Source organism: Lissotriton vulgaris, chromosome 1_1 (genome assembly GCF_964263255.1).
Source record: "Lissotriton vulgaris chromosome 1_1, aLisVul1.2, whole genome shotgun sequence".
NCBI classification, from domain to species: domain Eukaryota; kingdom Metazoa; phylum Chordata; class Amphibia; order Caudata; family Salamandridae; genus Lissotriton; species Lissotriton vulgaris.
In genome coordinates, this window is record NC_141685.1 from 8,504,327 (window position 1) to 8,529,197 (window position 24,871).

The 24,871-nt window shown below is 45.5% G+C and overlaps 1 protein-coding gene across 2 annotated transcripts in view; it reads left to right on the top strand.

Moving 5' to 3' along the window:
* LOC147736947 (CD5 antigen-like) overlaps positions 1-24,871 on the top strand; it is a 343,294-nt gene that overhangs the window by 99,047 nt on the left and 219,376 nt on the right. The window lies entirely within an intron of this gene.

Below are 24,871 nucleotides of genomic sequence, written 5' to 3' on the forward strand. Positions count from 1 at the left end.
GGTCCTTCAACACTGTCCTGTGTCATCTGTTAGTGGGTCTGGGGGCCTGGATCTGGTCCTTCAACACTGTCCTCTGTCATCTGTTGGTGGGTCTGGGGGCCTGGATCTGGTCCTTCAACACTGTCCTGTGTCATTTGTTGGTGAGTCTGGATCTGGTCCTTCAACACTATCCTGTGCCATCTGTTGGTGGGTCTGGGGGCCTGGATCTGTTCCTTCAACACTGTCCTCTGTCATCTGTTGGTGGGTCTTGGGGCCTGGATCTGGTCCTCCAACACTGTCTTGTGTCATCTGTTGGTGGGTCTGGGGGCCTAGATCTGGTCCTTCAACACTGTCCTGTGTCATCTGTTGGTGGGTCTGGGGCCTGGATCAGGTTCTTGAACACTGTCCTGTGTCATCTTTTGGAGGGTCTGGGGCCTGGATCTGGTCCTTCAACACTGTCCTGTGTCATCTGTTGGTGGGTCTGGGGGCCTGGATCTGGTCCTTCAACACTGTCCTGTGTCATCTGTTGGTGGTTCTGGGGGCCTGGATCTGGTCCTTCTAACACTGTCCTTTGTCATCTGTTGGTAGGTCTGGGTGCCTGGATCTGGTCCTTCTAACTCTGTCCTGTGTCATCTGTTGGTGGGTCTGGGGGCCTGGATCTGGTCCTTCAACACTGTCCTGTGTCTTTTGTTGGTGAGTCTGGATCTGGTCCTTCAACACTGTCCTGTGTCATCTGTTGGTGGGTCTGGGGGCCTGGATCTGTTCCTTCAACACTGTCCTCTGTCATCTGTTGGCGGGTCTGGGGGCCTGGATCTGGTCCTTCAACACTGTCCTGTGTCATTTGTTGGTGGGTCTGGGGGCCTGGATCTGGTCCCTCTAACACTGTCCTGTGTCATCTGTTGGTGGGTTTGGGGGCCTTGATCTGGTCCTTCTAACACTGTCCTGTGTCATCTGTTGGTGGGTCTGGGGCCTGGATCTGGTCCTTCTAATACTGTCCTGTATCATCTGTTGGTGGGTCTGGGGGCCTGGATCTGGTCCTTCAACACTGTCCTGTGTCATCTGTTGGTGGGTCTGGGGGCCTGGATCTGGTCCTTCAACACTGTCCTGTGTCATCTGTTGGTGGGTCTGGGGTCTGGATCTGGTCCTTCAACACTGTCCTGTGTCATCTGTTGGTGGGTTTGGGGGCCTGGATCTGGTCCTTCTAACACTGTCCTATGTCATCTGTTGGTGGGTCTGGGGTCTGGATCTGGTCCTTCAACACTGTCCTGTGTCATCTGTTGGTGGGTCTGGGGGCCTGGATCTGGTCCTTCAACACTGTCCTGTGTCATCTGTTGGTGGGTTTGGGGGCCTTGATCTGGTCCTTCTAACACTGTCCTGTGTCATCTGTTGGTGGGTCTGGGGTCTGGATCTGGTCCTTCAACACTGTCCTGTGTCATCTGTTGGTGGGTCTGGGGTCTGGATCTGGTCCTTCAACACTGTCCTGTGTCATCTGTTGGTGGGTCTGGGGGTCTGGATCTGGTCCTTCAACACTGTCCTGTGTCATCTGTTGGTGGGTCTGGGGGCCTGGATCTGGTCCTTCAACACTCTCCTGTGTCATCTGTTGGTGGGTGTGGGGGCCTGGATCTGGTCCTTCAACACTGTCCTGTGTCATTTGTTGGTGAGTCTGGATCTGGTCCTTCAACACTGTCCTGTGTCATCTGTTGGTGGGTCTTGGGGCCTGGATCTGGTCCTTCAACACTGTCCTGTGTCATCTGTTGGTGGGTTTGGGGGCCTTGATCTGGTCCTTCTAACACTGTCCTGTGTCATCTGTTGGTGGGTCTTGGGGCCTGGATCTGGTCCTTCAACACTGTCCTGTGTCATCTGTTGGTGGGTTTGGGGGCCTTGATCTGGTCCTTCTAACACTGTCCTGTGTCATCTGTTGGTGGGTCTGGGGTCTGGATCTGGTCCTTCAACATTGTCCTGTGTCATCTGTTGGTGGGTCTGGGGTCTGGATCTGGTCCTTCAACACTGTCCTGTGTCATCTGTTGGTGGGTCTGGGGGTCTGGATCTGGTCCTTCAACACTGTCCTGTGTCATCTGTTGGTGGGTCTGGGGGCCTGGATCTGGTCCTTCAACACTCTCCTGTGTCATCTGTTGGTGGGTGTGGGGGCCTGGATCTGGTCCTTCAACACTGTCCTGTGTCATTTGTTGGTGAGTCTGGATCTGGTCCTTCAACACTGTCCTGTGTCATCTGTTGGTGGGTCTGGGGGCCTGGATCTGGTCCTTCAACACTGTCCTGTGTCATTTGTTGGTGGGTCTGGAGGCCTGGATCGGGTCCTTCAACGCTGTCCTGTGTCATCTGTTGGTGGGTTTGGAGTCTGGATCTGGTCCTTCAACGCTGTCCTGTGTCATCTGTTGGTGGGTCTGGGGGCCTGGATCTGGTCCTCCAACGCTGTCCTGTTTCATCTGTTGGTGGGTCTGGAGTCTGGATCTGGTCCTTCAACGCTGTCCTGTGTCATCTGTTGGTGGGTCTGGGGTCTGGATCTGGTCCTTCAACACTGTCCTGTGTCATCTGTTGGTGGGTCTGGGGTCTGGATCTGGTCCTTCAACACTGTCCTGTGTCATCTGTTGGTGGGTCTGGGGGTCTGGATCTGGTCCTTCAACACTGTCCTGTGTCATCTGTTGGTGGGTCTGGGGGCCTGGATCTGGTCCTTCAACACTCTCCTGTGTCATCTGTTGGTGGGTGTGGGGGCCTGGATCTGGTCCTTCAACACTGTCCTGTGTCATTTGTTGGTGAGTCTGGATCTGGTCCTTCAACACTGTCCTGTGTCATCTGTTGGTGGGTCTGGGGGCCTGGATCTGGTCCTTCAACACTGTCCTGTGTCATTTGTTGGTGGGTCTGGAGGCCTGGATCGGGTCCTTCAACGCTGTCCTGTGTCATCTGTTGGTGGGTTTGGAGTCTGGATCTGGTCCTTCAACGCTGTCCTGTGTCATCTGTTGGTGGGTCTGGGGGCCTGGATCTGGTCCTCCAACGCTGTCCTGTTTCATCTGTTGGTGGGTCTGGAGTCTGGATCTGGTCCTTCAACGCTGTCCTGTGTCATCTGTTGGTGGGTCTGGGGGCCTGGATCTGGTCCTCCAACGCTGTCCTGTTTCATCTGTTGGTGGGTCTGGGGGCCTGGATCTGGTCCTTCAACACTGTCCTGTGTCATCTGTTGGTGAGTCCAGGGGCATCTTGTCCAGTAATGGATCTAAAGTTAGGTTCCAGATAGTTTCCATCCATCACAATGATTGTTCTGTTGAATTCTATCAGATGCCTAGTGATTTGTTTTTTTTATAGATGTTTATATAGCACAAACTAAACCAGAGGATATCAGGTATCAGAGCCCTTTTTACATGAGCATCAGTTTCATTTCAGATGGACACATTTATTTTTGTTAGGCACTGGGATATTAGGTGATTTGCCCAGAATCACAGGATGTTCAGCATTGTTGAAGAGACTCGAACCCTGTTCTCCAGCTTCGAGGTCAACCGCTCTAGCCATAAGGCTATATCCTCTCCCCAATTTTTTTAAAAGGTTTTTTTCTATATATTACGTAGGTATACTATAGCTATTATTAAGTTCTTCCCCATTGTTCTGAGATTTGCAGACATTTGTCATCCTTCAGGGTTTATCCAAGTCTTCAGCTCTTTATGGGAGAGAGGGTTGATAATTAGCAGTGCCACTCCACATGTCATGTAGGGCAAGGCTGTTTGTGTGTGCGTAGATGTGTCTGCACCTATTAATTGCCTTGCCCTCCCATTCTTATTTCAACTCATCAACTTCACAGTGGAGTAGGTTTGTCTCCTGAATTAAGGCTACATCTAATCATGAATTATTAGGCTATTGCAGTTAAACAGGCCAATAAAGTTCTCAGTCAATATGCTTAGTGGTTTAGGTCACAATCTCCTGTTCATTTGGCGCTGCATAATTGGCTGTGGAGGTGCACTAAGTCTGTGCGTGCAAAGGGTTTCGATGTGGGTAGCATTGGAGTATACTTAATCCAGAGAATGGGAAAGGAGTATTATTTCAAAATTTCTTCTGTTATGTGATCAGGATTATGTGACCCAAATATTCTAAGCTTGTGGTATTTGGATTCTTCTTTGTACTCATACCAATATGTAGATATATATCTATATCTATATCAGCAGTAGGTAGTTATAGTTAGGAGCTAGTTTTCATAGGAAAAGTATTTTTTGACTTGGTTACAATTTTGGCGTTGTTTGACCAATCTGCATGACATTTTGCCAAATAAGGTTCACAGTGGGTACTATTGATTGGGAAAGTTTTGGGGTGATCTGTGCATTGGGGACCGACAATTTGGATTGCGTTTGTAATGTTAATTCCCATAGGAACCTTTACCAACACCTACAGTCCGAACCGCTGAATGGACGTACACCAAATTTAGAAGGGAGGTAGATGTCGGTACAAGGAAGTGCATTTTGCTCAATTGGTGTAAATCTGTTCAATAGTTTTTGAGTAATTTAAGCAATTTAAAACATTATTGTGATGTTTCTGGCTGTGAAGCTTTCGCAACCAAAGACAGGGAAATGCACTGCTTTGATCGACTGTCAACACTTCACCAGCAAGAGTTGGCAGCCATCTTGGGACTCGACTTGAAGCCCAGTCCCAGAAAAAATGTAAAAAATGAAGAAAATGGGGAAGGGTAGGAATACCATGTCCAACCCCCCCCCCCGATATGTTGTGAGAGTCCCACAGGGACCCCGCCACCTTTTCAGTGTTGGTGGATCTTCTTTTGAAGCTCCTGGGAGGGCCAAATTCCGGGGCATGAAGGAGGAGGGCTCAATGGGTCCTTCTCTTGGGCTTTTTACCACCGCCACCTCCCAGGGCACAAATAAAGTAATGACAGGGGTCCATTGCAGACCCCCGGCCACAGAGACCACCACCTCAAGCGGTTATCTACAACATGGGAGGTGAGCCACGTGCCCCCCCTCCAGAAGCCTTGCTTGTCCATGGGGACCAGCATCCCCAGAGACGACTCCGGCAATGTCATGGGGTACCCACCACTGGGACATTGCAGTTTGCTATGGCATTGTGGGAGCCGTGTGGACCCCCTCCCTTTTTTCACAAAATATATAAATAAAGGCCTGGCAATGGGAGATAGGGTTCCTGGTTCTGAAATTGTCCTTAGGAGGGGGGCTGTGCTCCCCCCATTGAAAATTAAAAAGACTAAGCCCTGAGAGATGGGGTGCCCAGGGCCGAAATTGGCTGGGAGGGGGCCGTGTGGCACCTGTCCCATTAAATTTTTTTTAAAAAAAGGATCAGGCCCCGCGGATGAGGTTGCTGGGGCCCACAATGGCCCAAGGAAGGGGGGCCATGCGGCCACCCCTTCCTAAGAAATAAAAAAAATATATATGCAACTCGCATAGGTCCCGCCCTCTTTCCCACTACTTTGCAAATACTCTGCCTCCTGGCGTGTTTCCGGTTTGGAGATGAAGTCCCCAAAACTGTTAAGTGTCCTTAAGAGCCAAGAAGACCTCCTGTTACCTCCAGTAACCTCTACACAGCATGATTTCTGAGATGTGGCCAGAGACCATGTCACTTTCTCCACCACTCTGCAAACGTGCCTCTTGTTGCACTGCTGGTGGGGGGATGAGGTTCCTTGCATCCTGAGGTCCTCAGGACTAGAGTGGACTTCTTCCCCCATGCAGCAGGGCACCCAGAGGTACGTTTGCAGAGTGGTGGAGGAAGGGGGTGTGGCCTCTGTCCTCCTCTCAGCAATCCAGCTGTGTGAGCCTTACTGAAGGTAAAAGGATGGCTAGTTGGCCATCAAGGACCCTCAACAGCCAAGGGCACTTCATCCCCTAAATAGTAGTGCTCCAGGAGGCATGTTTGCACAGTGGAGGAGAAAGTGGGTGTGGCCACCGAACACCTCTCAGAAAACCCACTGTTTGGGGCTTGCTGAAGGTAACTGGCAGAGTACTTGTCCCCCAATGACCCTCAAGAGCCAAGAGGGCTTCATTACCCAACCAACCGTGTGCCAGGAGGCCTGTTCGCACAGTGGTGGAGAAAGGAGCTGTGGCCACCAAAAACCTCTCAGTAAACCCAGTATGTGGTACTTGCTGGTAGCAAGATGAGGGGTAGTTAACCCCCAAGGACCCTCAATACCCAAAGGGACTTCATCCACCTACTAGTAGTGCTTCATGAGGTACATTGGCAGAGTGGTAGAGAAAGGGTGTGTGACTTCCTTTGATCTCTCAACAATCCCACTGTGTGGGACTTATCGGAGTTAACAGGGGGAGTAGTTGGGCCCCAACTACCCATCCTGTAACCTTCAGTAAGTCTCACGCAGCCGGATTGGTAAGAAGTATTCAGAGGACACCCCCCTTTCTCTACTACTCTGCAAATGTGGCTCGTGCTTTACTATCGATTGGGGGATGAAGTCCACTTTACTACTGAGGAACATTGGAGGCCAAGAAGCTCTTCTGGTCCCTCTGGTAAGTTGTACACAGTGGGATTCCTAAGAGCTGGTTTGACGGGCCAGCCCCCTTTCTTTACCACTCTGCAAACCTGATTACTAGAAAAAACATAGAAATTCACTCAAAAAAAGAAAGGTTGCAGGTAAGTTATAGTGTGGGTCAGATTTCATTTGCACAAAACCAGTGAAATTCAGCAGTTATAGTTACCCGAGCTAACTATAACTTCTGCCCATAAAATGCACTCCTTGTGACTTCAATAGTACATTACTAGGCTGTCTGGAAATCGGTTTTACCCGATTGTGCCCGACAATATCCTACCGGACAAAATTAAGCTGGCCCGGTTTAAACCGAGTATCACTGAGTTTTCACATTTGCACAGCTTGGCCACTTGAGGGAGCCAAAGCAGTAGAAAACAGAACTGTACTGGAAGCAAACAGCAGGGAATAATAAATCAGGCCTCATTAAATTAGGCAAGGTTGGTGGGCGGGGTTCAGGTCTTATTTTAATTACTGTGCAACTATGTTGGGCCCCACACACCTCACACTGCAGACAGCAACTGCCAGTGCTCCAAGGTCCAGCAGATGAGCTCTGCAAGGGAGCTGTTTTTGGGGAAAGTTGACAGGGCTTGTTCAGTGGTGGTGGTGCATTCATTGACCTCCACTAACCTCATCTTTGGTTTGATATGCATATTTTGAGTGAAGGGGGATTATCTCTCGAATAATGCCCTCTGAAAAGCCAATGCTAATGTCATGCTCCCGGTGCTGGGCACCTGCCTCACTTCAGGCCATAGATTAGAAAAATAATTTGGAACAATAATGCAAGGTAAGGTCATTGTCATACTCTAGAATTACGGCTATTTCGTGGCGTTGGGTGGTCATTAGTTCATTGAGATCTGAAGCCATTGGAGGGCTATCTAGGATCTCCGGACGGAGGGCAAGTCGGGTTTAGGGAAACTGCCTTGTTCCAAGAGACTGTGGGTTTGGGGGCGCCATGTTCGTGCTCCAATTATTATGGAAATGTACAGGCATCCGAGCTATGCATCAGTAATTCCAAGCAACCGTAGGAGAGTTTTTCCTCAGTGCCAACATGTTTGGCCACTAAGATAGCTCAGCGAATGGATGATCCTCCTATCTGGGTACGGACACAACAATTCCGCTAGCAGAGGAGGACTGGCCAATATTGTGGTTGTGATGCAGGCCACTGCCTCTACAGTCCAACAGAGTTGTGGTTGAGTGAGTCACTTCAGTTACTGTTAAACAACAGTGCCCCATTTCTAACACAGGTGTATGAAATTTGCCTAGATTCCATTAGTATTCAAAAGGCCAAGAAGCCAGTATATCGGTGATGGACAGTGTCTACTCTACCATCACCATTCCGAGATCGATAAAATGAGTGCTATTTAGGGGAATGTCCTTTCATCCTTTAAGCAATATTAGTATCATTTTAAATATTGTAACACGGATCGGGTTGTCGATTGTGATGATTATCAATAATAGAATTACCTTTGTTAATCGACCAGATGCACTTACTTGATGCGATGCCTCAGTAAGGAGGCCGCACGTGCACCTGAACATAAATTAAGAAGAATCGAGGTAGAACAGGAGAGCTGCGGGCTTAGCCACATTTCAAGAATGGGCAATGCCTCTAATTTTAAAATATCTTCTCCTGTTCCCTCTGCAAGCATTGTTCTTTCTGCTCTCGCACGGCCTTCTCTGCCCTTGCCCCACATACTCATCAGTTGCTGCTTGAGGTCATTGAAAATGGTGCGATATAAAGGTTGTCTGGAATTCCAGCAAGCAAGTGCATCAAATTTGCACAGGGATTTTCTGCAAAAAAATAAAAAAGGTGGCAAACCATATATTTTAAAACACGATTTCTACAAAAATGTGCTAAAAAGTCATATTTTGTCAAGAAGCACTCCTGATATATTTAACTATCCCTACTTGTCTCCTTTGCTAGGTCTCTGGCATCCTTATTATCAACCCACTATTAAACTTGACACTACTAGAAAGGTCACACATTTGAGTTTTGCAACACACAGGCAGAATCTTGCTATCTCCAGATTCGCTCGCTCTTCGTAGGCGTCTGCCGGGAGAGCTCACACCAGCTTTGACACTCATTACACTCGCTACATAGCCTGCTTCGAGGCCGATTTTAAAAATTGCATTTTATCAGTGTGTTCTCATTTTATTTTCGCTTTGTGGCAATTTTAATCGGGGACACGCTGACATTTCATTTTAGACCCACATAGGGCTTAGTACAGCCTTGAACTAGGAGGCAAAGGGCACTGTACGCGGCGGCCATCTTGGGGAGGTTCCCCATGGTCGGTTTGCGCTCTAGTCCTGATAAACCCAGGCACTCGGTGCAGATACTTAAACACGCCCCCATGCCTCCGGGCAGCGGACGCGCAGCTCCGTCCTGGCCCGGAGGTGCGCCTGAGGTAAGCCCGTGTGGGCCCGTCCGGGCCAGGACGGACCCAGGGCCCAGCCACTCTGCCTCTTCAGACCTCATCCACCCTCACATAACGTACAGTCGCAATACCCTACTGTCACTAAGGAATAATGTAAACATTCAATGTGGAATACTAACAACACACACCGGAACTTTACCTTCATGTACAGGGTGCGAGTTCAGCTTCACCCAGGATATTACCAGGCACAATGAAGCCTCTCCCCGCCCAATTTCCTTAGGACTACTCAATTGTAGATCCCTTCCTGGTCACGCGATCCAGCTTCATTTACTCTTAGAGGAACAAGAGCTCGATGTCCTATTTCTTACGGCAACCTGGACCATCGAGAGTTCCGACCCTGATATTGTCCGTGCACTCCCCCCTGGCTATACTATCCTAAGGCAAAACCGGATTGATACGAGAGGTGGAGGCATCGGCATTATTCTAAGAGAAGAAATGACAGGCAGAATTGAGAAAGTGAACATCTCTGGAGCTGAAAGTTTTATGTTCACCATTGCACTCTCTTCCACCTGCACCCTATCAGGACTGCTAGTATATAGATTCCCAGGCACATATGGGCAATTTTGTGAGGAACTGTTTACTAACGCAATCACCCTTGCATGCACTTCCTCCATCTTCACAATCCTAGGTGATTTCAATATACATCTTGATGAGCCCGATTCCCCCGCCTGTCTCAAACTAACTTCCAGTTTGGAAGCACTCCAGCTAACTCAACTAGTCGTAGGGCCCACGCATAAAGCTGGACATACCCTGGATCATTGCTACACTAATCTAGGAAAGTTGAAGTTCACTGACTCAATCAGTATCCCTTGGTCAGACCATAAACTGCTACGTTTCAGTCTGTCCTTGATGGGAAAGGACAGACCTGCAGTTGCCTCTAAGAGGATAACTCGAGTTTGGTCCAAGCTCCCGGTGGACAGCTGGAATTCCAACCTTAGGGAATCCTTACCTAGTCTAAAGAACGACACCACAGAAGCTATCGCCCAACTCAACCAGTGGGTCGAAAATTCTCTAGACTTGACCCTCCCCAAGTCTCAACTCTCTCACAAACTAGGAGAGAAAAAAAAACCATGGTACACCAAAGAACTTAGAGCACTTAAGCGGTGCTGTAAACAAGAGGAAAGGAAATGGAGGAAAAGCTTCACTGTTGCTAGTAAGGAGAGCTATAAGTTAGCATTGAAGAGATATAAACATGAAATTAACACTACCCAAGCCAACTATTTCCAGGAAAAAATTAACACCTCAGCCAATGCTCCCCGCAAAATTTTTAAAATCTTTAAATCACTGATTACACCACCTGCCTCTCTAGTCGATCCCAGTAAAGCACAATTACGCTGCAATGAGCTTGCCACCTTTTTCTCCCAAAAAGTTATAAATATCTACTCCTCTTTCCCTCATTCCCCTCCGGAATTTTGTGTTGGGCCGACAGAAGACATGGCAGAGCTTAAGGATTTCCCTCCTATAGATGGCCCGACCACTCAGGCACTGCTTAAAAATTTAAAATCGGGTTCTCCTCTTGACCCTGCACCCCCTGTGTTCCTTCATCTGGTTTCAGAGACCGTTACCCCACTGGTTCAGGAGGTGATAAATTCCTCATTGAAATCTGGTATTGTGCCCCCTGTGTGGAAACAAGCCAGAGTTAAGGCACTCTTAAAAAAACCGAATCTCAATGCTGAGGATTGGGCAAACTACCGGCCGATATCTCTACTACCATGTGTCAGCAAACTAGCTGAAAAATATGTGAACTCCCAGCTCTCGACCTTCCTGGAGGAAAGGAATGCTCTTCATTCCACGCAAACTGGCTTTCGTAGCCCCCAGGGTACAGAAACCGCCCTCATCACAGTAGCAGAGGAAACTAGGAAAATCCTTGACAACGGAGGTAACGCCACAATACTTCTCTTAGACCTCAGCGCGGCTTTTGATACCGTGAATTATAACATCTTGCTCCAGAGGCTAAGAGAAGTAGGGGTTGGGGGCCAGGTACTTAACTGGCTTCGTTCCTTCCTAACGGAAAGGACCTTTGCAGTCTTTGAGGACAATGTGTCCTCCCCTCAAATGTGTCTCCAGTGTGGTGTTCCTCAGGGCTCTTCCCTCAGCCCCACCCTTTTTAATATCTATATGAGGCCTTTGGCTGAGGTGGTTCTGCCCTGGGGAGTACAACTGGTGACATATGCAGATGACACACAATTGATAATAACCTCTCCTCTTGTCTGGAAAACATTCATGCTTGGATGGACGGTTCCTTCTTAAAATTGAATGGTGCCAAAACGGAGGTGATGCTTCTGGGACACAAGCCCCGTCTAATATCGATGATTGGTGGCCATTATGCCTTGGTCAGCCTCCCCTGCCAAGAAACCAAATTAAGAGCCTTGGGTTTTGGCTCGACCCCGCTCTTAACCTCGGAGTACAGGTTCGCAAGGTAGCTGGGACCTGCTTTGCCTTGCTGAGACAACTCAGAAAAGTCATCAAACTCCTCCCATTCGATTCCAGGCAGATTCTGGTACAAGCCTTGACATTATCACGGCTTGATTACGCTAACGCTCTCTACTTGGGAGACCCGCAAAGTACCTTGAAAATCCTTCAGACTGTGCAAAATTGTGCCGCACATCTATTGCTGGACATCCCACGGAGAACATCCGCCAGACCTGGGTTGCGCTATTTACATTGGCTACCCGTGCAAAGGAGGGTAGAGTTCAAGGCTTTGACCACTGTACACAAAGCATTCTATAAGACTGGCCCTGGACTAATTCAAGCCATGTTCTCCACCTACCTCCCTTCACTGACCCTCAGATCTAGCAATAAAAATCTGTTAGTGGTCCCAAAAACAAGGAGAGTACGTACGGGCGGGAGACGCTTCTCCCTTCAAGCGACCAACCTCTGGAACAACCTTCCAGACTCCATCAGGTTGGAATCCAACCACCAAAAATTCAGGAGGCTGGTAAAAACTCACCTGTTTGCCTAATCTATTGAATGAGTTAGCGAAAAGGCGCCGGGATGCCTTCGGGTAGCTGTACGCGGTACAAGTCCGTAATTAATTAATTAATTAATTAATTATTTAATTCATTCATTTATCTCCTTTCTCTTTTATAAGGTATTGCTGCTTAAGAGTATTGTTTAACTAAGAGTCATAGTAAGTAATATTATCAAATTATTATGTTCAGGACCATTGTATTTTGTGCCAAGGCATGACTGAACCGTCAGGGTGAAATACATTATTTATCTGGCAACATCAAGCAAATTATGCTGCACATTTAGTTTTAATATTATCTAATGGTCTGTGATAATATACTTGTGAAATGACCTGTTAAATACTGCTACATACAGAATTTGGTGCAGTAAGTGCTGAGTTCCTAAGTTAGCTCCCATTTCTACCTGACAACTTGAACTAAGAGGTATTTAGCCAAGTCTAGTAAATACCTCACAATAGGGTATTTACCGGGTGGGGTTAATATATTACCGCCATCCGACCAATGTTTTATAAGGCACAAATTAGATTTGAAGGTATGGGTGTGTTTTACATGAGCAACAGTTACATTACACAATGTACCCCCGACTCCAACTCTCTCTCCCTTCTTTAGTGCCCGCTTCCCCTGAGTGTCTGCAGAGGGCAGGCTTCCTTCGCAAGGTGTTTGGGTACTGCCTGGCCAGGGTCTCATACTGCGCTCAAGTGCATTTTACTTGCAAACATCCCCTCCATATGGGCTGGCACCTGGATTCCCCAGTGATTTGCCAGGTAAGCCGCATGTGTCAATGCTTGCTATATTCAATGCGAGTGGAACTTCCAGGGAAATCAACAGTAAATACAGCTGGCTCGCAGCACAGAGTACATACTGTAACCCACGACTCCCCAACGACGCTCAAACCTCAAACTTGAACCAAATAACCTGTTCCCAAATGCCCTCTAATCCTTGCGAGAATTCCCCTTACACTTGTCAATCAGCCCATGCAACTACGCCTACCACAACACTGCCTTTACATTAAAAACAGAGATAATTTACGTTGTTTGTTGTTCTCTGACAGGAGCACAGATGGTAGAAGTTCAGACATGATGAATAGATATATATATAGTGTCATTGTATTTATATGTATTATATATATATATATATAGTAATTGTATATATATTACCTACTGGCGGTCGCCAGTAGGTAGTTATAGTTAGGACCTAGTTTCCATAGGAAATCCACAACATTCTATTTGGAATAACTTTGGCGCTGGGAGACGAATCTTTGCGAATTTCTCCAAGAGAATGGCCTGCTCCGCTCCGCTCCTTCCGTGAAAGTTTGGGGGTGATTCGTCAAGTGGGGGCCGAGAAAAAAGGGGGTCCCGAAACGTGTTTTCCCCATGCAATTTTCCATAGGGAAATTTAGCCAGGGCTACAGCCTGAACGGCTGAACGGAATTACATCAAATTTGGCAGAGAGGTAGAGTTTGGTTCGCAGATTGTGCTTTTTGTTAAATGGTGTAAATCCGTTCAGTAGTTCCTGAGAAAACCAAAAGTAAAATCATAGTGATATTTAGAGACGAAGTACGGCACACGTACAAAAATCTTTACAATTACGAGCACAAGCTACATGCTAATTGGATGTCAACTGTCTGTCAGCACTCCAAACCAGGAAGTGTTGGCAGCCATCTTGTGACTCGGTAGCACCGAGTCACAAGAAAACTGTAAAAGAAAGTTGAAAAATAAGGAAAGGGGGCAGGGTAGAAACATGTTGACCCTTTAGGCCTGCTCAGGGGGTCCCACATGGATCTTTAGGCCCAATTTTTTTTTTAATAAAAAAAAAAATGCAGTGTACGAGTATGGTACTCGTACACGGTGGAAAAAGAAAAAAAAATAGAGGTCAGTTTTACTCTTAATTAGCTCCCGGGGGGCCAAACCCCAGGGGCAATTTTTTTTATAATGGGGGGCTTGTAATGTGCCCCGGGGAACGCCACCCCCCGTGGTTTTATTTTGAATATGCGGGGGGCTCATGGCCCCCCACACATCCCAGGGACTGCCACCTTCCTTGGGCAGAATTATTTAAAATAGGGGTGTCAGTGACGGCACGGACCCCCCAGCCCCGGGGCCCACCACCTTTCCAGGCTTTTTAATGTTGGGAGGGGGTTGCGTGGCCTATCTCCTGGAGCTATTGATGGCTCTGGGGTCTGACACCTCCCAGGGCCGGCTCTTGCAGTGTCCCGGGGTGCCTACTTCTGGGACACTGCTGTTTGCTATGGTAGGGCGGGAACGTCGCAGCTTCCACTTTAGCTCATCAAACCGCTTTCCTATTTGAAAGAAAGAGCAAGTTAATATGCTGTCTTTTTAAAGTAGGAAAGCAGATTGCTTTTTGTTAGAGAGAGGAGCATATAAACTGCTCTCTCTGACAAAGGAATGCCGGCTCTCGAATGATGCGGGGAGCTGGCTGGGACGATAGGGGTATTGGGGTTCCCCACATGGTCCCAAATGTTATTTTTTGAGTCCCGGGGGATGGGGTCAGTTTTCAGCTCCTTAAACATTCGTGTGGCGATGCGCTCTAGTTTACCAGAGCATGCGCCCAGTGCATTCTGGGAACGTAGGCGGCCACGGGAGTTGTCGAGAGTCTAGCAATGGGCAAGTAGCATTCCCAGCGCTCGGGACATTAAATCCTCACATTTGGAGCATTTACCTTTTTTCGTCCTTCTGGAAAAGTAAAAAACTGCCAAATTAGAGTTTTTTTCTCTGCTTTGGAGGTTCTTTAGGAATTAAATATTCCTCTGAAGAATGGCTGGAAGATGAGTTCATTGCTGTTATTATGGTAATCTTCCTTCTATTTGACAAGATTCTCAGAAGAGATGCTTCTTCTTAGAAAGCGAAAGTAGAATGATTAAAATGGGACGGAACTTTCAACAGTTGGAATAGGAAGTGTTATGAACCAATCAAATCTCTTCTTTTAAAGTCACATGGCTTTGCGTACGCTTAGGCTGTTCTTACGGTGCTCTTACGATGCAAGTACGCATGACGTTCTACCATGATTTGTGTAATTGCTTTTAAAAGTAATATGCGATTGTTCAAAGTTTAAAAACACGATGTAATAACTACCCTACATAATGTATTCTGTTAGTATGTTCATTAAATACTTAAATATATGTTTTTAAAGAAATAAAAAACATTTGCGTCTTTCACATACGGGGCGCCATACATGACGTCACAAGGAAGCTTTCATGCGATGCGTAACGTGAAAGCGTATTCGTGGCGTATGCTGAGAATGATTAGAAGTACAAACTATGGTGCGATCACTCTCTCACTGTCAAATCAGAGCACAGGGCGAGCTATGAGAATGATTACAAGTGGTCACTCATTGGAGATCCAATTCAGCTGTGTGGCTTATCCACGGGATTATAACGTTATAGCGCTTATCTTCATGAAGCTTGGCTATTACATTTACATTTAGGTGCCTGAGGCAGGCAAAAGAAGTTTATCTGAATGGCGAGGATTGCACAATAGCACCAGATCACTCCTTAATTTGTAGACACATACAATTGTATGGCTCTTGTAATCAAGATGCGCCTAATTTGGCCTGAGTTTTGAAAGGCACTCCGACACCTGCTATCATAACAACGTTCAGTTTACTGGCAAACCGGAGTTATTTACTTTGAAATAATGCAGATTATTGTGCGATGTTAGAAGGCATCGCTTACATGATTACGGTAACTGAGCGTGTGGTTTGCTATAAAAAAGTTGTGTTTACTCCTCTGCAGCGCTTAGATACCTCTGAGTGATAAGGCGCTTTAGAATAATATAATAACATAACATAACATAACATAACATAACATAACATAACATAACATGGGAAGCTGGATGTTTCTATCTGGCTGTCGATTCCCACCTTGAAAGCAGAGTCAACGAAATGAGCCGTATAAGAGCGCTATTGTCTCAAAAACAGGTTGCTCTTACATCTGCTAGAGAAACATTCGTCCTTCATGTAGCAAACACCCGCACAGAAGTGCATGCTTTATTAAATACAGACGTGCCCCTGCATTTTGGGGAGTTAATTCAGACTATGTTTAATGCGTCCTAGACTACGGAGTTACCTTTGTTTTTAAAAGTTATAAGCAGTGGCCTTGTGACTTCGATTCAAACTATATTTGGTGTCTTCTAGGCATTTTTTCATTCAATTTTTTCCAGCATCTTTGGTGGATTCCCCTTAATACTTGCATTAGTTGCCGGTGTGCTTTTATTAATTTGTTTACTTAAATATGGATGCACATCCTGCAGCACACGAGAATATTTCTCGGCTGTTGCTGGTGCCCAACCGAATGCTTAATTATTAAAGAGCTCTGCCTCTGTTTCCATTGAGTGCAGCTTATGGAATATCATTTTGATTCTCCTTTTTCACATGCGTTCAGCCTGTCTTCCATTGCCTGAGCTGCGATTTTGACTGGGCCCTGGATTTGTGTCTCTGCAGTACGGTGTCTCCCAACGTGGATTATGACCAGCTGATGAGCCCCTTAGTGGTTCATGACTTGCTCTGTTCTGGCGGCAGAATTATGGCCTTAGCAGCGATACATGGAATAATGGGACATTGGAATGTTTTTCAGCGGCACTTGACTTCTTGGCACTCAGTTACATTGAAGATGACCTGAGTTTTCCTCCGATGGTGATAGAGGCTCCGGTCATTGAGGAACATATATGTTCATTCTCACTATTGAATTGGATGGCTGAAATGTTTTCAGATGAGAACAGTGACTTCCCCTTGGAGGCTGTTGCTACATACTGTGCGTATACACTGTTGGAATAAGACTCTTTGATTTCTACCTATTATTTATTATTTAGTTACTGCTTTCTATGAAAAAGCAAATCATTTTTTTGTGCTAATTTGAGCTTGACTCTGCTTTTCAGGCTTGGACTCTGCGTTCGTAATTAGTCCACGTTTATATCACATGCTTCGATCAAGGAAGGGGCTGAGGCTTGCACTCACACTGTGTTAAGTTAGCGTGGGTTTATTAGAAGCTTAAACATCATTTTTGCTTTCCTGCTCTGCTTTGCACACGACACGCACTTGCGATATTATTTAGAGAGGCTGAGTATTTTGCTTCACATGAGAATAATTTGTTATTCTACATTTGTAGACTGCCTCACTAGTTTAGTGTGTATAGTGAGAGCATGGAACATCAACGTTATCTTGGAGACTGTGTCTGTTATTCGGAATGATCCTCCCACGTTCGAGCCATAACACATATGCAGCTGTGGCCACCTCTTATACTGGCGCGTTTAATAAGGCAGTGTGCAGGCATGATCACACACACTTGGAGAACATTTGTTTCCTGACAGTTTGTGCAGAACTCAATGTGATCCACTACTGCTGGGTACCAGAGGTATGGGTCCGCCCATGTAATCCTATGGAACCTTCTGTAGTTATAAACTAAACTGCTAGGTATGCAGTGTGAAATCTAGGTATATTTTAAATCTGTTTCCCTTTTGCATTATAGGATGTGTTCTCCCTTTGTATTTTATGGAATAGTAACAATGCTGAAAACCTTGTTTCTGATAATATGTTTGCTTGTATTATCTAAGATACTGCGCATGAGATCACGGCGTTAGAAATAAACATTTCAAACTTGCATGTGTCTTTATTTACTCCTTGTTTGGACTGGTGTAAGACTATAACGAAGAGTGCTCTTGTTATCCACCTTACTTGAGGAAATCTAAGTCGCATGTTCTCGGTTGAGTAGTCATTGGTGTTTTTGCTATAGGACGAAGAACGAATGAGTTACTGATTGTTAGTCTGTTAGGGGGTTTGGGAACTAAGGTGGGTTTTGGAACACCGTAATTCACTGAGGTCCTAAGTCTTTATGCACAGTTCTGTGTAGGAGCCCAATCCCTGCAACAGTAGTGACAGCAAAAAGGCTCAATAAAAGTCTTTTGAATCAGAATATAAAATTGAAGAATAACTGATAACCCCAGCCAAGAAAGGGAGCAAGTGTGCAAATTTTAAACTTGCAAATTCACTGAAAAAAGCAAAGGTTTCACACATGTTATAGTTAGCTGGACGTTTCACTCATACAAAACCATTGAAATTCCCCCATTATAGTTAGTTCAGCTAACTATAACTCGCACGCCCGCAATGCACTGCTGATGACGTCACATATTATATCACTCATGACATGGCCAGTGACATCACTGATGACATCACTGATGACATCTCAAATGGCATCACTGATGAAATCACTGATGACATCATCCTTGTGAAAGAGTGGCAGACCTCCTCTCAGCCTAATATTACCTTTGATATACACATTCAAAAATAGAAACTAACATTTTCAAAAAAAGGGGATACCAATACCAGTTACAGCCACCTATTCAGTAATTCCAACATCTACATACACCTCCACTCATTCACCAACAGTTCTATATAGTCACTCATACACGTACTCACTCATCATATGTACTCATACATCTATACATCCTGTTGCACACCAATACTCATCCATAGAGTTACTCACACACATACTCACAGATGCAAATAAACTATCAAATATCCATTTACTTGCATATACAGCTATACACACACACCACTACACTACCTTCTACAGAAACGTACACAGATTTACTCTCTTAAACAATGACTTATAGAAACACATACTTATTTATACAGTAACTCTTTTAAAATCTCACTCTCACATATACTCACTTATATACATCAATACTCACATATACTAGTTTACAACATATGTAGTTACTCATAAAGATACTATTGAGACAGTCATTCACCCACTAACACACCCATACACACACTCATCCACCCATGTAGTCCTGCACATATGCCGTCTTCAAAACACATACAGTGAGTCACTCATTCATGCATCTATTCGCTAAATAATATCCACCGAACCAAACACACACTCATACTGATACTAAAAAAACAAAGTAATAACCCATGTAAACACTTATGTAGCTACTCACCAACCTTGTGAACTTGAACTGAGAGATTTGCGGACGAGATGAAATGAGGTTTCTCACACTTGTTTGTTAATGACTCTTTCCAAGCATTCAGGGGAATTTCCAGCCATGATATGCTCTCTCCCACTATCTTCAATGTTTCGACTGCTTTTTCAAGGCTAGTGTGCCAGGATCCCAGTTGGTGTTTTAGGGTGTTAGTTGGGGCCCTCAAAACCCTGAGCTAGAGCTTTATAATCGCCCCCTGGTACATCAAGGCTGGCCTCGCCATGCCTAGTTCCAGCCATAGCCTTGCTGACCTCTGGATATGAAGCACTGTTCTGTATGCTTTAGATTGTGCTAAATTGAGGCAGGTGTGCTATGCTTATTGCTGGATGAAGTTTCACTTTTAGAACTTTCAGCATTGGACCGGCAGTCAGACTAATCAGGTGGTGGCTTAATTGCTTTAGTAGGCGTGTGACCTTATTAGCCTTGGTGCACGGATGTTTCAAGTGGGTTTTCACCTTAGCCTGTTCCGTCAGCTAAACCCCTAGGTGATTTTATGACGCTGCCATCTAACTTTGCAAATTGCCCATTCACCATTGTGCTCTCTTTTTCAGGGGTAAGTCCCAAAAATAATGACCTTGGTATTTCCATAATTTACTGTCACGTTGTTGGTAATATTGAAGTGATTTAGTGCATTTTGAGCTCTTTGTAGGCCCATCTTTGAGTGATCCATTATGGCTGTGTCATCAGCATATTGGAGCACCGGCAGCCTCATGTTTCCTAGTCTTGGTGCTACTAGGCAAGCTGCTGTTAGGGCATCCCCCAGATCCGCCGTGTATAGGTTAAAAAGGATGGGTGACAGCACACAGCCTTGCTTCAGCCCGTTATTTTAGGGGACACTCTGCTGGCACCTGTTTTACCACATACCCAAGTGCCTTCAGCAGGTTTGGTGGAATGCCCCAGTTTTCTAGCTTCCACCATAGTCCTCTATGAACAACTTTATCGAAGGCTCTGGTATAATCCATGAAGCAGCAGAAAAGTGGAGGGTGGTTCTTCAGGGATGCCTGGGCTGATAAGTATGCCAGCGCCAATACATTGTCCATGGTCAATGCCTGTGACCTGAAGCCAGTCTGGTAAAAAGGTATGATGCTCGTTGTAATTACTTTATTCGAAGGAAAATTCATCATAAATGTACACAGTTTATACAGTACATTAAAAAAATAAAAGAGTAGGGGCACAACACTCATATATTTACAAACATCCTCATAAACTACTCATTAAAATTGTCTAAAATCAAGCTCAAAGCTAGTTATTTAATAAACGTTAAAAGCACTTCATGCCCTAATGCTGTCCATCGGTTAGGTTAGATGAGGGAGACGCTTGGCCCTCCTGGTGCGGGTCTGCCATGCACTTCCCCGAAATGTGGCTACCCCACACACCACAGCAGTAGAAGATGTGTCAGTACGAATGACCCGGTGGGCCATTTTATGACATCTGAGGTCCAGCCCCATGCATAGCGGTTTTAACCATATTTTCCTTGCAACCCTATAAGCCGAGCAGGCAAACAAAAAATGCGCTACTGACTCATTAGGGGCTGCACAGCCGGGGCATGATTTAGGGAGAACACCTTTACTTTTCCACCCAGAAGAAAAGTCATTCACCGGCAAGGTCCCGTGCCTGAATTTGAGGTAAAGTGATCTGTCCAAGGGTTTCTCTATAAAGTCAAGGAAGGGTTCCAATTTTCTTGTCCATTTGATCTCCAGAAATCGCTGGGAGAGGGGCCCCCCGTCACTCCTACTTATGGTCGTTTCCTGTACCCAGTCCCAAAAGAGTTTCTTAATCACTGCCTTGGGTGACGGAGTTTGGCTCAACCATGATTCGCTTAGACCCAGTTGCACCACCATCTGTCTCAGGTTGCACAGCCATTTAATTTTATTACCTGTGTTGAGCAAGATGAGTTCATCTAGGGCCGCAGCATAACTATGTAGCTCCTGGGTCCTTCTTAGTCGCACCCAGAAGAGTAGTGGGCGTAAAAAGGTATGATGCTGTTCTCTTGCACCCACGTCTCCAAGTCCTTTAGTAGTAGGCGGGCTTAAGCCTTGGCTTTGAGGCTAAGTAGGGTGATGAGCCTGTAATTTGATGGCTTTGAACAGTCTCCTTTTTGAAAACACAAGGATGGAGCCCTCCAAGAATCAGGGGTTATGGCTGTCTGGAAAGTGTAGTTGTATAATGGAGTTAGCATTGCTGCCCAAAAATTGAGGGCCTTTTTGAATACCGGTGCTGATTTCCCATTATGGCCCGGAACCCCATCATTCTTGATGTTCTTGAAGGTCTTGGTGACCATGTGGGGATTTATCTGGGCTGGTGCTGTACAGTATGTTTCCATAGGAGTTCTGTTACCCACAGACCAGTTGCATTGGCTCGCGATTGTATCTCTTGGCTTGGTGTTTGGTTGCCGGTCTTGGCCCACCCCACCACTGGCCCCTTCTGTGCTATCTTTGTACGAGGGGGCGATTGCGTAGAGCTGCTTATCATGGATCAGCCACTCCTTTTCTGCTTCTCCATTCTATCTTGAGATTCCTCTACTACTCCGCTGTATTATATGTCTCCACAGTTGTGCAGGGTTCTTCTGCTTAATCAGGGAGAAGACTTAGAGCCATTCCCTTTCCATGGTGGCATTTTAATGTTCCCATATTTTCTTGCTTAGTGCTGCCCTCAATGAAGCAACCGACGGTCCCTCTGATGGTCCGCCCTCTTTTTTCTTTTTTAGGGGGTCCTTATGAAGGAGCCATTTGCAATCTTGTATGCCTTTGTTTGGACTTGTGCTGCCACATCTTGGTTGCCCTTTGGGCCTGGGTGGGTGTGGCTGGGAGTTCCCAAGCTTTGCTTGTAGGTCTCTACTGGTGGGCAGTGAGGTTTCTGATGCGCATGGTCCAATGGTTTTATTATCTAAGACCAGATTCACAAGAGTTGCATCAAAGGGAACTCAAAACAGCCACCACCCCATGTTGTTAATTCACAAGTGCAAGCAATTGCGAAAGAAAGACAAAAAAAGGTTCCCTGAACAATAGCGAAATATATATATATCTGTATTATATAGTCAGATTCAGGATCGTGAGGCCATGAATAATAATGACAGCAAGTGTTAATCTGCAGTTTTTATTCTTGTGTTCTGTGTTCTCAAGAAGACTTGTTTACACACAAATTCCGTTCCCAGATAATATAGCCAACAGCCACAGCCGACACATGTTTCGTCTATGGGACAATATCCAAAAGACTTCCTCAAGGCTGTAATAAATAAATATACAATCCAATTAGTATCTATCACATCTATCAGTCAAAGTTAGGCCTAACCTCCACCAAAAGAAGGGAATAAGAAACCGAAACCGAGAAATAGAGAACACCCATAATGTGCATAACTCCCACCAACCACCAAAGGAAGTAAATAGGGCCTGGTTTTTATCATCAGTTAAAATCATATGATGATCCAACTCCTCTATTTTCATACAAAGGGTGTTCCAAGAAAATCAAAACCAATTTGTAAATCTAATCATAAGAAATGCATCAAAATGTGAGTTTAAAGGACAACCAAAGGACCCCATGCTCAACAAACTACCAGATTAAAGCTACTCACCTTGGGCAACATATTCAATATAATCAACCAATTTTTCTCTAATAAATATCACCATAAAACCTAATTTATTAGAAGGAGAGCAAGACTACTATAAAATCCAGTCCTGGTATTATACTGGAATCATTATTATCTATAATTCCATTTAATAATACGTAACCCTATTGAATTAACATACACACTTACCTAAATCCAAGTATAGTACATATCATTCACGTAATTCTGGCTCAGAGATAACAGTCTTTGCAAGCAACCAGTCCACGGACAATCTTCTCCTGTCCAGGGTCTCCTAATGCAAAAAGACACAAAACTTTATTAGGAAGCTGAGTCCCACTTCCCATTACCAACATTCTTCTCATTCATATATATCAAATTGTATGATTCAGCAATACACCCTAAAAGCCAATTAATATATAATTGTAATGTGTCTTTTTGCACTAGGACTCACTGGGAGCTGAGTGGGAGTTCACAAAAGGGTGTCCACCTTGTTGGCCATACTCCCTTCTCCACCAAAGCAGTCAGCATTAACTTAGAGGCAATGAGTAAAGTATTTACACAGCACGTCAAACAGTAATAAAGTGACAACACAACACAGGAAAAATCCCACTTCAATTTACAAAAATAGAGCAATGTTGGATGAATAATTTAAGACCATAGTGACAAAATCCAATCAGTGGAACTGGAGATATACAATTTTAAGAGTTTTAGGAAAATATGTCCCCTAAAAGCACAATGCAACCCACATGTTTATCTTGCCATGGGAGACTGGGTGGAAGTCAAAAGTTCAGGCAGTCCCACTGAAATGTTACCTTCTCAAAGTCTGGCGGGAAGAGTACAGTTTGAGGTGGAGCGGGCCGCGAGGAGCACCGAGATTGCCATAGATCGTCGTTGATGTAGCGGAAAGAGCCGGCTAGGCACCGTGGACTGTCATTGCTACAGCGTGGGGATACTGTTGGGGGTTGCAGATGATCATTGCTGGAGCTTCGCTCTGGGGGTCACCGCAGGGTATTGAACCTGAAGCACAAAGAGCAGATCTCGTGTTGCTGGTAGTCGCAAGCGCTGCTGTAGAGCAAATAGTCAAGCTCACAGGAGCTTCGCATTGACAATCAGCGTGGGCGGCAAGATCTTGGCATAAAATGGCACGGTTGTGGTCACAAAGAGGCCAAAACTTCAGGAAGAGCTTAACTGAGACCACATCAAGGGTCCAGGACCGGAAGGACCCCCTTGGAGGCCAGGAACTCACTCCAGCAGAGGCACCAGGGCTCAGGAAGGACCAGCAGCAAGTCCAGGCAGCAGACTCAGGTAGGAAGTTGCACAGATTCCACTGGAGCTTGTTGATGCCTTGTAGCTCAGGACAGAAGGTTAGTTAGCTGACCCTTGAAGTCACTTCAGCCTATAGTGATAGGTGCATGTTGAGTCTTACATCTCATTAAGCAGAACAGCTGGCCAGAAGAGTATCAGTCCTTCTTTCAGCAGAGCAACACAGCAATCCTTCATTTGTAGCATCCACATGTTCAGGAGTGTACTAAAGAGTTGGGGTCTGAAGTCCGCTGTTAATCCTTCGTGCCTGCCTTTGAAGTAGAAGACGTTTCTAATGGCTTCCACCCCTAGAGGAGTTTGGAATTTCCTACCGCCCTGTCCTGGCCCCAGACTGTCTGTGATCACAATAGTCCAGTGTCAAACCCTTGGGAGTTTGCTGGAGCAGTAGCTTTGAAATGTTAGTGTGACAGGTGACAGCTTCACCCTGTAATGGTGACAGAGATGGCCCATCCTGACAACACCCATTCCCCTTTGCCTCACTTGTTTGGGAGGATTACACAAAGACATACTACATTAGTCATGAGACTCAGGAAAAGGCTGCAAACACCAACTGTTGGAACAAGAGAATGAAAACTTTCTAAAAGTAACATAATCAGAAATGTGACTTAAAATCTGACTTTACCATTAATAAGAGCTTTAAATTGCAACTCTTCAGACATCAGTATCAATATTACTCCCTGTGCCCAATTAAAAGTTATGACTTAATAAATGTAATGATTAAGCCAAATTTACTATTTTTCAAGGAAGAGAAAACAAGTACTTTAGCACTGGTTAGCAGAGGGAAAGTACACAGAGTCCTAAAAGCCAACGAAAATGGGTTCAGATAACAGGAGGGTGAAGGCACAACATCTGGAGAGTCCAACATGGGGTTATCGAATAAATTTCATTGGCTACATTTTTTCTCCGCTAGAAAAGTATTTTTATTAGTGCATTACCAACCGTCATGTCAACATATTTGTTTTCTGTCCCAATGCCTCTCTCATGTGTATGACAGCAACTTAACTCATATGAGTATCTTAAACCGTCTCCTTGATTTTTGTCTTTAAAAGCCCTTTGTCAGAAGTTCCTAAAATGTAATATTTTTTGTGATGCACATTTTGATGTTATTTGCATAG